The sequence below is a fragment of the Stenella coeruleoalba genome (assembly GCF_951394435.1).
Source record: "Stenella coeruleoalba genome assembly, chromosome: 14".
Taxonomy (NCBI): domain Eukaryota; kingdom Metazoa; phylum Chordata; class Mammalia; order Artiodactyla; family Delphinidae; genus Stenella; species Stenella coeruleoalba.
The window spans coordinates 57,498,414-57,514,187 of NC_137160.1; the positions used below are offsets into that span (position 1 = coordinate 57,498,414).

At 40.6% G+C, this 15,774-nt stretch overlaps 1 protein-coding gene across 10 annotated transcripts in view; it reads right to left on the minus strand.

The window, feature by feature from the left end:
- L3MBTL4 (L3MBTL histone methyl-lysine binding protein 4) overlaps positions 1 to 15,774 on the minus strand; it is a 379,209-nt gene that overhangs the window by 191,038 nt on the left and 172,397 nt on the right. The gene's annotated exons all lie outside the window — the stretch shown is intronic.

A 15,774-nucleotide genomic window follows, 5' to 3' on the forward strand; every position in this document is an offset into this window, starting at 1 on the left:
GGCACAGTGGTTAAGAATCCACCTGCCAATGCAGGGGACACAGGTTCGATCCCTGGTCCAGGAAGATCCCACATGCCGTGGAGCAACTAAGCCCGTGCACCACAACTACTGAGCCCACGGGCCACAACTACTGAAGCCCACGTGCCTAGAGCCTGTACTCCACAACAAGAGAAGCCACTGCAATGAGAGGCCCGCACACTGCAATGAAGAGTAGCCCCCACTTGCTGCAACTAGAGGAAGCCCGCGTGCAGCAATGAGGACCCAACAGCCAAAAATAAATAAATAAATTTATAAAAATAAATAAATGAAAATAAAAATAAAATCTGTCAAGGACTGATTAGAATTTGAAAGGATAGGACGAATCCGTTTTCCCATCCAAGATATTCTATGATGTTGTTGAGAGAACACTTCCTGTGCTGCAGTCACTGCAAGAACAATGTCAGCATCCTCAACAATGAGAGTCACCATCTGACACCAGTATAAACCTTATGCTGACGGGAAATATATGGACTAGAGCAAAAGCAAGCAATAAATGTCAAAATCCTGACAAATGAGAGATAGGGCCATTGAACCAAAAGAGGCAAAGAAAGCAGATAATATCTGATGCTAAGGTAGAAGGATTAAGAGCTATTCAAGGATGAAGCGTAAGTTGTCAGGAAACCTGAGGACACGACAAGGTAGAGCCCGGTCCAGAAAGCCTACTGTTCATCGCTGTTTCACATCTCACCTAAAACAACACACACACACACACACACACACACTTCACATATATACAAATAAGTCTGAGAATAATTAAAATAAAACCCTATTTCTGAAACAAAAAGCAATTACTTCTGAAACTTATCACACTCCATGTTCTACAAGTTTCATAACTTGAAAGAATCAAATTTATTTGTAAAGGCAAAAAAAAAAAAGAATGGTAGTATTTCATTGTTAAATAACTTTACTTATTCTCTCATGTATTTTCTGTTTCTATCAATTAAACGGAGAATCTATCCTTCTCAGTGCAAAAAAAAAAATCCTCATTAATTCATACTTTGAATGAAAAGAGCAAGATGTATAATGTTATAATAAACTGAGATGTAAGTATTATTACCCCCCCCAAAAAGAAAGGTAAAAATTGTATGGAGTAAGTGCCAAATAAAATCCCAACATTTTTTTCTCAAGATCCATCTTTCCAAGTAAGTGGTTCTCAAAGTGTGGTTTCCAGACCAGCAGCATCAGTTATCACCTGGACAATGCAAATTGTCAGGCCCCAATCCAATCCTACTGAATCAGAAACACTAAAGGATGGGGCCTGAGGGTCTCTGTGTAAACGAGTCCTCCAGATGCATCTGATGCAAGCTTAAGTTTGAGAACCAGTAATCTCAGGAACAACGTTCAAAACAATACTTCTACCACACTGAGGCTTCTGCACATGACAGAGTAACAACTATAAAACTGGACAAAATATATGAAGTGGTGATTTCAGACACTGGACAACAGGCAGCACAGAAATGTGATCCCTAAGTGCACCAGGATGAGCCCTGAATGTCAGCCTGGAGACCATTTCCTCCCAGCAGCACAGGGAGGAGAAACATAAAAAAGGAGTTGGGCTGTGCTGAGAAGACAAAGATTATAGTTCAGAGCTGAGGAAGCAGCTGGAAATTGGAGGACAAAGACTGGAGAAGACAGAGCTCCAAGAAGGGGACCCCAGAAGTCTAGGTGGGCTACTCATAGGACCTTAGCCAAGGGCTGGACTGCACATGTGCAAGGTGAGACTTGGTGAAGCCAAGCAGAGAGCAGCTGATACAGAGCTGAGAGTGAGACAAAGACACTAGAGGACACACATCACTGGGAGAGTAGAGAGACCAGAGTGGAGAGAGCTCAATAATACCATGAGAATTTGACCGAGACACCAAAAAGTCCATAGTGTCGGAGTCAAAACCATGTCCTACATAAGGGCTACTCTAGACCAGCCCTAAAAAAGGTTAAAATTAAGCCTCAACAAGATTAAGAAACCGCCAGGAATTAACTGTCTGATAAAACAAACTACCCTTTTTAAAGGAAGACAAATACTCCCAACTCTGTACATTGTATCATTCATAATGCCCAACACAGAATAAAAATTTATTAGACATGCAAATAACCATGTGAATGTGAGCCATACTCATTTTTTTTTTTTAAAAAGTAGTCAATAGAAAGAGACCCTGAGTTGACCCAGATGTTGTAGCTAGCAGACAACATCTATTTGTTGTTGGGACTTTAGCTATCAAAATAGGTTCAAGGGTTTAAAGGAAAAATGGTCTTGATGAGGGAACAGACAGGGAATCTGGACAGTGAAATGGAAACTATAAAAGAGAAACAAATGGAAATTCTACAACTGAAAAGCAAAATTTAAAAGTTTCTGGATGGGCTTAACAGACTGTAGCTGGCATGATAAAAAGGTGAGTGAACATGAAAACAGATTCATAGAAATTATTAATCTCAAGTATACACAATAAAAGATTTTTTTTAAAAAATGGGGGCTTTCCTGGTGGCGCAGTGGTTGAGAGTCCGCCTGCCGATGCAGGGGACACGGGTTCGTGCCCCGGTGTGGGAGGATCCCACATGCCGCGGAGCGGCTGGGCCCGTGAGCCATAGCCGCTGAGCCTGTGCGTCCGGAGCCTGCGCTCCGCAACGGGAGAGGCCACAACAGTGAGAGGCCCGCGTACCGCAAAAAAAAAAAAAAAAAAAAAGATTATAAAAAATGAAAAGAGCCCAAGTACTTATGAGATAATATCAACTGGTCTAACATACATGTATCAGTATTTGGGGTCCAGAAGGAGAGGTGAACATGGAGCATAAATAATGGCCAAACAAGACAAAAGTTGAAAGAATAATGTCAAAAAATCTCCCTATTTTGGCCCCAAATGCCAATTTATAAGCTTAAGAAGAACAGCAAAACCCAAGCAAAATAAATAGAAAGGAAAAAAAAAAACTAGGCAAATCATAGTCAAACTACTGAAAATGAAAGACAAAGGAAAACATCTTGAAAGCAGTCAGAGAAGCACAACAAATTACATACAGAAGAACCATGACAGGAGTGTCAGCCAACCTCTCATCAGAGACAGCAGAGGCATGGAGACAATGAAATGACACCGTCAAAGCACTGAGAGGAAAAACACTGTCAACCTAAGATTTTAAATTTTATAAAAATATCCTTCAAAAAGGAGTAAAATAAAGGAATTTTATTTTACTGAAAGAACTGAAAAAGTAATCACCTACGGATTTGCATTACAAGAAATACTGCAGGAAGTATTGCAGCCTGAAAGTAAATATTACCAGGTGGAACAACAATTTTGGGAAAAAAATGAACAAAGTAGGAAAACCCATTCTATCTGAGCTCTACACTTACCGTAACGCCACAGTCTTAAGACAGTGTTGTTCCGGCATAAGGATAGACAAATATATTTTTGGAACAGAATAGTGTACATATATTGACATATATATACAGTCAATTGCTCTTCAACAAGCACAAGGGCATTCAATAAGGCCAGTCTTTTCAACAAATGGTACTAGACCCACTGGATATCCACTTGTGAAAACAGAATGAACCCGCTGACAGCTACCTCACGTCCCACGTACAAATTAGTCTGAAATGGATTATAGACCTAAACATAAAAGCTAAAACTATCAAACTCAGGAAGAAACTTAAGATAAAATCTTTATAATAGTAAGATAGTCAAGAATTTCTTAACATAAAAACAGCACTACCCATAAATGAATAAACTGATAAATTCAATTGTCATCATAATAAAAAACTTAAGTTCTTCAAAATCATCATTAATAAAAAGGAAAACTAAGCCACAGGCATTTGTAATACATTTACCTTAGAAAAGACTTAACAACCCAATAAATAATGGGTAAAAGACTTGAAGCTTCTTGGAAAAAAGAAGGTTCATGAATGGTCAACAAGCAGATTAAAAAATCCTCAACATCCTTATTCGTAAGAGAAACCAAAATGACCAGCTATTACACACCATAAATTAAATGACTGACGACGCCAATTACTGGCAAGGCTGTGGAGCTCCCAGAACATTCATACAATGTCAGTGGGGCGGTAAAGTTGTACAATCACTTTAGGAAATGGTTTACTAACGTTAAATTGTAAATCTTAATATGTGCCTACTCTGCGATGCCTGGAGATTCCACCCAAAACAGATGAAAATACAAAGCCGTGTGAACAAGTATTCCTTGAGGTTTCATTCAGAACAGCCAACAGCTGGCAACAACCTAAATGCCCAACCCCAGGTGAGTATCCATTCACAAACAAGTGTGGTGTATGCATACAATGACCACTGTCACCAACAAAAAAGGATAAACTGTTGATTCACACATGAACATGCATCAGTCAAACAGACACCATGCTGGGCACAGAGGACAGACTCAGGAGAGCGCACACTGTGCGTTTCCGTTGATGCGAAGCTTGACAACAGTCACAGAAAGGCCTGGCTGTCTCGGAGGGGGCGGGGAGCAGCTCTGACCACGAAGGAGCACAAAGGAACCTTCTGTGGCACTGGAAATGTTCCCAATCTTGATTGGGGTGGTCGTTATATAGGATATACATTTCTCAAACTCATCAAAATCCACACCTGAAATCTCTACATTTTACTGTTTGTAAATTCTATCTCAATAGACCTATTAACATTTAAAATATTTCTACACTCAGCTGCTGTCATACAGGGCTGGCTGTTCTGATCTGGTACTATATTTATTTATGGTGATATTTCAGCACTCTGGACACAGCCAAACTGCATGTGACTGCCAGTACCAGGCAACTAAGCAGCCCAGCTGTGAAAGGGCAAAACTGGCATCCTTTCCAGAATGACACCTGCTGCTTTGGATCTACCAGTAGACAGAAGTTTATGTTAAGTGTGCATAACGTAGTGAAGGAGAAAGAGAGAATTTTCTCAAGCTTTAATATTTCCACCCTTTCAATGTCCTTCTCTTCTAATTTTGCAATGCAACTGTTTATGTTTCAAAAGCAAGGAAACCACCTCCAAACACAAACAAGGCAGGTCAAGCGCTCCAGCCAGATCCTGCGTACAGGAGAGCAAGGCCTTTCTATTTCAGCTACTGGACCCGAACCTGGGAATCCTACTGTGGACTTTAGATCTAAAACTGAAACAGTAAAAAGATAATATCTTAAAAAAATGTTTCGAAAGCAGATAGACATGACTTTTTTATGTACTCTATTCAACATTTTCCCCTTATGTTCATTAAGAAATATTAAATTATTCTTTCCACGGCTGTATGTAATTACTTACAATGAAAACAGTAGAAATTTGAAATACCCCTTCGTAATCCAATGATATGAGGCACTCTCCCCCACAAGGGCCATCTAAACTTGGAATATATAACCAAATTCTGTATTCATATGTGTCTTTATGAAAGATATTTTCATATCTTTGGATCTTCATAACTTTGGAGGAAAATCGAATTTTAAGAATTCTAACCAGATGGTCATGTTACTAAAGGAGAGTGGCACTTTAAGGATATTTACAAAGAGTCCTTTTGTAAAGCAAAGAACAATTTTGAAAACCAAATCATCTCCAGCACTGTGTTTCATACATTTATGATTTGTCACATATTTGGGTTTGCATAAAGCTAAGTAAATATACAGAGCCTTCTTGCTCAGATTTTGATAAACTGGAAAACAAAGGTCAGAAAATCAAATTGGCCACTGTCTAAAGTTCTTATCCCTAAACAGACAGTGATGCTTCCTGATGGTATTACCACTATATGCATTAGTTATCAAAAGGTTGGTAAAATAACTTGGACACTTAAGCACTAGATCAGCATATAAAAAACCAAGGGCGAATCCTTCGTGTAAACCCAGAGCTGGCCATCTTCTGGACTGGCACTGCCCTTCTGGCTTTGCCTCATCATTTACCATCCAGAACCCACACCAGGGACTTTCCCCAGACCCCGGAGCTTGGCCACTCTGTCTCCGTCACCCTGCCGCCCTCAAGACTCCTGGCACCTTGGCTCACACACTGTCACACCTCGAAAACCATCAGCTGAGTAAGATGCAGGACGGTAATTATCACTCCTTGCTGCCCCTTTGGGCAGCTGGAAAATAAGCAGTTATTTATCTATCGAGGAACAGGGGAGCTACATTTAATGCTCAATCACAACAATTTTATTAGCCTAAGTGATTATTATACTTCTTTGCTCCTGCTATATGGTTTTAAAATTTTTAATTTCCATTTTAACAGCCTTACCGGATATGTGTATTTTATTGTCAGAGGCCTCAAATCTCTTTTTCAAGGCTTATGGTGAATGAATTATAAGTACTTATAGGTATGATGTGAACTTATTTAGAAAGAGGCTCTACTGCACCTGAACCTGTCTACCTTTAAATGAATACATTTTCAGTTAACTAGACTTAGACTTAAATTTCATTCTAGAAAGAAGAACTGAGTTTTCATATATTATTCCAATACCCATTACTCATAACTAGTGGTGCTAATAAGACCACAGTAAATCTTGCTACCAATGGTGCAGAGCTCTGCTGTGGATCGGGTGGGGGACACAGGAATAGCACTGAGGACAGACATCTGTTCGGCGAAGGACAAGAATGCTTGTATCGCGCCTTCAAAACACTCCACGGTCTAAGAGCAGGCATGTCTGGTAAGGCAAAGGGATTCACTTTTGTTGTGTGCCTACATATTCCAGGCATAGTTGTAAAATATATATATATTCTCATTTAATGACCATACGTTGTTTTCATAGATGATGAAAAGGAACCTTTTAGGAGGTTTGCAGAGATCAGACGGCCAGTAAACGGCAAAGCCAGATTTAAGCTGAGAACAGTTTACTGAGACAACCATCCAAGAATAAAAATTGTGAGGCTATTTGGGAACAGTCTATCTAAGAGTCTATTGTAGCAGAGGTAAATTACATTTTTAAAATATAAAAAGGCATTTTCTGCCATTTGCAGTGACACGGATAGACATAGAGCTTGTTATACAAGAGTGAAGTTAAGTCAGAAAGAGAAAGGCAAATATCGTATAATACTGCTTATATGTGGAATCTAGAAAAGTGGTACAGATGAACTTATCTGCAAAGCAGAAACAGAGTCACAGATGTAGAAAGCAAACTTATGGTTAACAAGGGGGGAAAGGGGGTGGGAAGAATTCGGAGATTGGGATTGACATATACACACTACTATGTATAAAACAGATAACTAATGAGAACCTTCTGTATAGCACAGGGAACTCTACTCAAATGCTCTGTTGTGACCTAAATGGGAAGGAAATCTAAAAAAGAGTGGATATATGTATACGTATAACTGATTCACTTTGCTGTAGGGCAGAAACTAACACAACATTGTAAGGCAACTATACTCCAATAAAAGTTAATTTAAAAGTATAAAAAGGCATTTTCATAACGAAACAAAGCAACATGGAATAACACGGGACTGCCGTCCAGAACCACCTATACTTTCACACATTAAACATTAATTCCATGTTGAGCCAATCCGCTTATGTGTCTATCCAGACAACAACTGACATGGAGGGACCATGAAGGAAAAGAATTGCAATAAAAAAGTGAATATACCTTTTTTTTTTTTTGGAGTATAATTGCTTTACAGTGCTGTGTTAGTTTCTGCCGCACAGTGAAGTGCATCAGCCATATGCACACACACATCCCCTCCCTCTTGGACCTCCCCCCGCCATCCCACCATCCCACCCAAGTAGCCCATCACAGAGCACCGAGCTGAGCTCCCTGTGCTATACAGCAGGTTCCCACTTAGTTATCTATTTTACACATGGCAGTGTATATATGTCAATCTTACTCTCTCAATTCGTCCCACCCTCCCCTTCCCTCCCTGTGTCCACATGTCCGTTCTCTATGTCTGTGCCTCTATTCCTGCCCGGGAAATATGTTCATCTGTACCACTTTTCTAGGTTCCACATACATGTGTTAATATATATTTGTCTTTCTCCTTCTGACTTACTGCACTCTGTATGACAGACTCTAGGTCCATCCACATCTCTACAAATGACCCAATTTCGTTCCTTTTTATGGTTGAGTAATTATACTTTAAAAAACTAAACTCGCTTCATATTAGCTCTGATTGACATAGATACACAGGGGTTAAGAAATGTGCCCGGCATTTCCAAGTCACTGATCGTGATTTGAAAACCCTGACTCCCCTGAGCTACTGCTCCGTAGTTGGAACTGCTGCCCCTACATTCCTTCCCACTTTTGGAAAATTAGCTCCGTTCCCTTCCCTGCTAACTGCTCTCAAAGCTCATCTGCTTTTTCACAAATACAACTGCTTCATCTTTCATCTAGTCCATTCCTATAATAAGTATTATCGAAAAAGACTTTTAATCGTTAAACTGGAAAATCAAGAGTTTCACTATAGCTATTCTAAAATTCTTTCTTTTTCAAGGCCACTGCCCAATTCATCATATTTCTTGGGCAGTGGTTTTCAAAATTTAGAAATGAGCAAAATACCAACTTTTCCCTGCCCCTGCCAGGACCTGAATTTGGGGCTGGGGGAGTGGATGTCAGGAATAATGCCTGGAAATCACTTTTTTTTAACTACACATCCTAGATTATTCTGCTGAAGATGGTTTTTGGATAAAAATTTTTGAAATGCCTCGTTAGTGCGTCGCCATGGCAACAAGTTGTTAATCAACTGAAGTTGCCATCAAACTCACAATTATAGCCAAAGCAATCATAATAACTTAATTTTTTTAAAGTGATAGACTTTTAAAGAAAATTTTGTAAGACAATGAGTCCAAGAGAAACGTGGTTGAGGGCATAATGCAGAGGACATTCAACTCCAAATGTTTGCATTTGTGATAAATACGTCTATTTAAGTTTCCACTTCTCTATTTCTATGGTTACTGTTTTAACAAATACAATTAGTTTTTCCCATAAGATATGTTTTTCCCACAGGATTCTTGCAAGAAATAAAAATGCCAAATTTCCAACAGCACCCCCAGGGCTTTAATCCTTGTTAACAGATCTTTAAATATTTCATCAGAGTTGTGCATAGAACAGCCACATTCGGGGCTCCATGGCCACAGATCTGTGGGTAATGTCTCAGGAAGAAAAACCTCCTTCATAAGCTGTGTGAACAAACTATCTCAAAATCAGTTTATGGTTATAACTAACATAAATCTTTTCAAAAGCTCTGCTGTAAGATCTGTAGCGCCAAGGCGGTGCTGGCTGCAGGTTCCCTGTTAATGTAAAGGCCGTTCCCCGTGCTCCCTCCCCAGGCTGCCACTGTTCCCCCGACTTGGGGCACCGGCCTTCGCAGTGGACACTGTTTCAGCACGTGCCCTTTAGTCGTCCTCATGGGATGGATTTCCACTTTGGATCCTATATCAAATTATCAAGGATTTTCTATTAAATCACACACTACAGGCTATCTACTAGATATTTTGGGTCCAGTTCCAGACTACAGCAATAAAGCGAATACTGCAAAAAAATGTCACACCAATATTTTGGTTTCCCAGTGCATATAAAACTTATGTTTTGAGGTTTCCGGGAAGATGGCGGAAGAGTAAGACGCGGAGATGACCTTCCTCCCCACAGATACACCGGAAATACATCTACACGTGAGACAACTCCTACAAAACACCTACTGAACGCTGGCAGAAGACCTCAGACCTCCCAAAAGGCAAGAAACCCCCCACGTACCTGGGTAGGGCAAAAGAAAAAAGAATAAACAGAGACAAAAGGATAGGGACGGGACCTGCACCAGTGGGAGGGAGCTGTGAAGCAGGAAAACTTTCCACACACTAGGAAGCCCCTTCGCGGGCGGAGACTGCGGGTGGCAGAGGGTAAAAGCTTCGGGGCTGCAGAGGACAGCGCAGCAACAGGGGTGCGGAGAGCAAAGCGGAGAGATTCCCGCACAGAGGATCAGGGCCGACCGACACTCACCGGCTCGAGAGGCTTGTCTGCTCACCCGCCGCCGGGGCGGGCGGGGCTGGGAGTTGAGGCTCGGGCTTCGGTCGGAGCACGGGGAGAGGGCTGGGGTTGGCGGCGTGAACACAGCCTGCAGGTGGTTAGTGCGCCACGTTTAGCCGGGAGGGAGTCCGGGAAAAGATCTGGAGCTGCCGAAGAGGCAAGAGACTTTTTCTTCCCTCTTTGTTTCCTGGTGCGCTTGGAGAGGGGATTAAGAGCGCTGCTTAAAGGAGCTCCAGAGACGGGCGCGAGCCGCGGCTAAAAGCGCGGACCCCAGAGACGAGCATGAGACGCTAAGGCTGTTGCTGCCGCCACCAAGAAGCCTGTGTGCGAGCACAGGCCACTATCCACACCCCCCTTCCGGGGAGCCTGTGCAGCCCGCCACTGCCAGGGTCCCGGGATCCAGGGTCAACTCCTCCGGGAGAACGCACGGCGCGCCTCAGGCTGGTGCAACATCACGCTGCCCTCTGCCGCCGCAGGCCCGCCCCGCACGCCGTGCCCCTCCCTCCCCCTGGCCTGAGTAAACCAGAGCCCCCAATCAGTGGCTCCTTTAACCCCGTCCTGTCTGAGCGAAGAACGGACGCCCTCCGGCGACCTACACGCAGAGGCGGGGCCAAATCCAAAACTGAACACCTGGGAGCTGTGAGAACAAAGAAGAGAAAGGGAAATCTCTCCCAGCAGCTTCAGGTGCAGCGGATTAAAGCTCCACAATCAACTTGATGGACCTGCATCTGTGGAATACCTGAATAGACAACGCATCATCCCAAATTAAGGAGGTGGACTTTGAGAGCAAGATTTATGATTTTTTCCCCTTTTCCTTTTTGTGAGTGTGTGTGTGTGTGTATGCCTCTGTGTGACATTTTGTCTGTATAGCTTTGCTTCCACCATTTGTCCTACGGTTCTATCCGTCCTTTTTTTTTTTAATTTTTTTCTTATTAATTATATTTTACTTTAAAAACTTTGTTTTACTTTATCTTCTTTCTTTTCTTTCTTTCTTTCTTTCTTTCCTTCCTTCCTTCCTTCCTTCCTTCCCTCCTTTAGACAACGAATCATCCCAAATTGAGGTGGACTTTGAGAGCAAGATTTGATTTTTTCCCCTTTTCCTCTTTTTGTGAGTGTGTATGTGTATGCTTCTGTGTGAGATTTTGTCTGTATAGCTTTGCTTCCACCATTTGTCCTAGGGTTCTATCCATCCGTTTTTTTTTTCTTAATAATTTTTTTATTTTAATAACTTTATTATATTTTATATTACTTTATGTTATTTAACTTTATCTCCTTTCTTTTTTCCTTCCATCCCTCCTTCCTTCCTTCCTCCCTCCCTCCTTTCTTTCTTTCTTTCTATCTCTCTTTCTACTTTTACTAATTCTTTCTTTCTACTTTTTCTCCCTTTTATTCTGAGCCGTGTGGATGAAAGTCTCTTGGTGCAGCAGCCAGGAGTCAGTGCTTTGCCTCTGAGGAGGGAGAGCCAACTTCAGGACACTGGTCCACAAGAGACCTCCCAGCTCCACATAATATCAAATGGCAAAAATCTCCCAGAGATCTCCATCTCAACACCAGCACCCAGCTTCACTCAACGACCAGCAAGCTACAGTGCTGGACATCCTATGCCAAACAACTAGCAAGACAGGAACACAACCCCACCCATTAGCAGAGAGGCTGCCTAAAATCATAATAAGTCCACAGACACCCCAAAACACACCACCAGACGTGGACCTGCCCACCAGAAAGACAAGATCCAGCCTCATCCACCACAACACAGGCACTAGTCCCCTCCACCAGGAAGCCTACACAACCCACTGAAACAACCTTAGCCACTGGGGACAGACACCAAAAACAACAGGAACTACGAACCTGCAGGCTGCCAAAAGGAGACCCCAAACACAGTAAGATAAGCAAAATGAGAAGACAGAAAAACACACAGCAGATGAAGGAGCAAGATAAAAACCCACCAGACCTAACAAATGAAGAGGAAATAGGCAGTCTACCTGAAAAATAATTCAGAATAATGATAGTAAAGATGATCCAAAATCTTGGAAACAGAATAGACTAAATGCAAGAAACATTTAACAAGGACCTAGAAGAACTAAAGATGAAACAAACAACGATGAACAACACAATAAATGAAATGAAAAATACTCTAGATGGGATCAATTGCAGAGTAAATCAGGCAGAAGAACGGATAAGTGACCTGGAAGATAAAATAGTGGAAATAACTACTGCAGAGCAGAATAAAGAAAAAAGAATGAAAAGAACTGAGGACAGTCTCAGAGACCTCTGGGACAACATCAAACACACCAACATTCGAATTATAGGGGTTCCAGAAGAAGAAGAGAAAAAGAAAGGGACTGAGAAAATATTTGAAGAGATTATAGTTGAAAACTTCCCTAATATGGGAAAGGAAATAGATAATCAAGTCCAGGAAGCACAGAGAGTCCCATACAGGATAAATCCAAGGAGAAATATGCCAAGACACATATTAATCAAACTGTCAAAAATTAAATACCTTAAATGTCTTATCAATATGTATGTTCCTATTCCCATTTTCTTAATTGTTTTGGGTTCGTTATTGTAGGTCTTTTCCTTCTCTTGTGTTTCTTGCCTAGAGAAGTTCCTTTAGCAGTTGTTGTAGAGCTGGTTTGGTGGTGCTGATCTCTCTCAGCTTTTGCTTGTCTGTAAAAGTTTTAATTTCTCCATCAAATCTGAATGAGATCCTTGCTGGGTAGAGTAATCTTGGTTGCAGGTTTTTCTCCTTCATTACTTTAAATGTGTCCTGCCAGTCCCTTCTGGCTTGCAGAGTTTCTGCTGAAAGATCAGCTGTTAACCTTATGGGGATTCCCTTGTGTGTTATTTGTTGTTTTTCCCTTGCTGCTTTTAATATGTTTTCTTTGTATTTAATTTTCCCCTTTTATGGCTGTTAGTATTTGCCTTATGTATTGAGGAGCTCCTATCTTGGGTGCATAAATATTTATAATTGTTATATCTTCTTCTTGGATCGATCCCTGGATCATTATGTAGTGTCCTTCTTTGTCTCTTCTAATAGTCTTTATTTTTAAGTCTATTTTGTCTGATATGAGAATTGCTACTCCAGCTTTCTTATGGTTTCCATTTGCATGAAATATCTTTTTCCATCCCCTCACTTTCAGTCTGTATGTGTCTCTAGGTCTGAAGTGGGTCTCTTGTAGACAGCAAATATATGGGTCTTGTTTTTGTATCCATTCAGCCAATCTGTGTCTTTTGGTGGGAGCATTTAGTCCATTTACATTTAAGACAAGGTTGCCCACTCTCACCACTCTTATTCAACATAGTTTTGAAAGTTTTAGCCACAGCAATCAGAGAAGAAAAGGAAATAAAAGGAATCCAAATCGGAAAAGAAGAAGTAAAGCTGTCACTGTTTGCAGATGACATGATACTATACATAGAGAATCCTAAAGATGCTACCAGAAAACTACTAGAGCTATTCAATGAATTTGGTAAAGTAGCAGGATACAAAATTTATGCACAGAAATCTCTGGCATTCCTATACACTAATGATGAAAAATCTGAAAGTGAAATCAAGAAAACACTCCCATTTACCATTGCAACAAAAAGAATAAAATATCTAAGAATAAACCTACCTAAGGAGACAAAAGACCTGTATGCAGAAAATTATAAGAAACTGATGAAAGAAATTTAAAGATGATACAAACAGATGGAGAGATATACCATGTTCTTGGATTGGAAGAATCAACATTGTGAAAATGACTATACTACCCAAAGCAATATACAGATTCAATGCAATCCCTATCAAACTACCACTGGCATTTTTCACAGAACTAGAACAAAAAAGTTCATAATTTGAATGGAAACACACAAGACCCCGAATAGCCAAAGCAATCTTGAGAACGAAAAACGGAGCTGGAGGAATCAGGCTCCCTGACTTCAGACTATACTACAAAGCTATAGTAATCAAGACAGTATGGTACTGGCACAAAAACAGAAAGATAGATCAATGGAACAGAATAGAAAGCCCAGAGATAAACCCACACACATATGGTCACCTTATCTTTGATAAAGAGGCAGGAATGTACAGTGGAGAAAAGACAGCCTCTTCAATAAGTGGTGCTGGGAAAACTGGACAGGTACATGTAAAAGTATGAGATTAGATCACTCCCTAACACCATACACAAAAATAAGCTCAAAATGGATTAAATACCTAAATGTAAGGCCAGAAACTATCAAACTCTTAGAGGAAAACATAGGCAGGACACTCTATGACATAAATCACAGCAAGATCCTTTTTGACCCACCTCCTAGAGAAATGGAAATAAAAACAAAAGTAAACAAATGGGACCTAATGAAACTTCAAAGCTTTTGCACAGCAAAGGAAACCATAAAGAAGACCAAAAGACAACCCTCAGAATGGGAGAAAATATTTGCAAATGAAGCAACTGACAAAGGATTGATCTCCAAAATTTACAAGCAGCTCATGCAGCTCAATAAGAAAACAACAAACAACCCAATCCAAAAATGGGCAAAAGACCTAAATAGACATTTCTCCAAAGAAAATATACAGACTGGCAACAAACACATGAAAGAATGCTCAACATCATTAATCATTAGAGAAATGCAAATCAAAACTACTACAAGATATCATCTCACACCTGTCAGAATGGCCATCATCAAAAAATCTAGAAACAATAAATGCTGGAGAGGGTGTGGAGAAAAGGGAACCCTCTTGCACTGCTGGTGGGAATGTAAATTGATACAGCCACTGTGGAGAACAGTATGGTGGTTCCTTAAAAAACTACAAATAGAACTACCATATGACCCAGCAATCCCACTACTGGGCATATTCCCTGAGAAAACCATAATTCAAAAAGAGTCATGTACCAAAATGTTCATTGCAGCTCTATTTACAATAGCCCAGAGATGGAAACAACCTAAGTGTCCATCATCAGATGAATGGATAAAGAAGATGTGGCACATATATACAATGGAATATTACTCAGCCATAAAAAGAAACGAAATTGAGCTATTTGTAATGAGGTGGATGGACCTAGAGTCTGTTATACAGAGTGAAGTAAGTCAGAAAGAGAAAGACAAATACTGTATGCTAACACATATATATGGAATTTAAGAAAAAAAAATGTCATGAAGAACCTAGGGGTAAGACAGGAATAAAGACATAGACCTACTAGAGAATGGACTTGAGGATATGGGGAGGGGGAAGGGTAAGCTGTGACAAAGCGAGAGAGAAGCATGGACATATATACACTACCAATCGTAAGTTAGATAGCTAGTGGCAAGCAGCCGCATAGCACAGGGAGATCAGCTCGGTGCTTTGTGACCGCCTGGAGGGGTGGGATAGGGAGGGTGGGAGGGAGGGAGACGCAAGAGGGAAGAGATACGGGAACATATGTATATGTATAACTGATTCACTTTGTTATAAAGCAGAAACTAACACACCATTATAAAGCAATTATACTCCAATAAAGATGTAAAAAATATATATATATATACATATGATAACAATAATTCCTCAGGTAGCTTGTTTGAAGTCTGAAAGGATAGTATAGCTCTCAAAATCTCAGCAGAGGGGAAAAAAAATACCTCACAGCTGGAATTATTATGCCTTTATAAAAATACTTTCTAAAAAAAAAAACTTATGTTTGCACTATGCTGTAGTCTTTTAAGTGTACAATGCATTATGTCTGAAAAAAACAATACATACTTGACCCTTGAGCAACACGGGTTTGAACTGTGTGGGTCCACTCATATGTATTTTTTTCACTAAATAGGTACTACGGTACTGCAGGGTCCCCCTGGTTGAAACTGCAGGTGCAG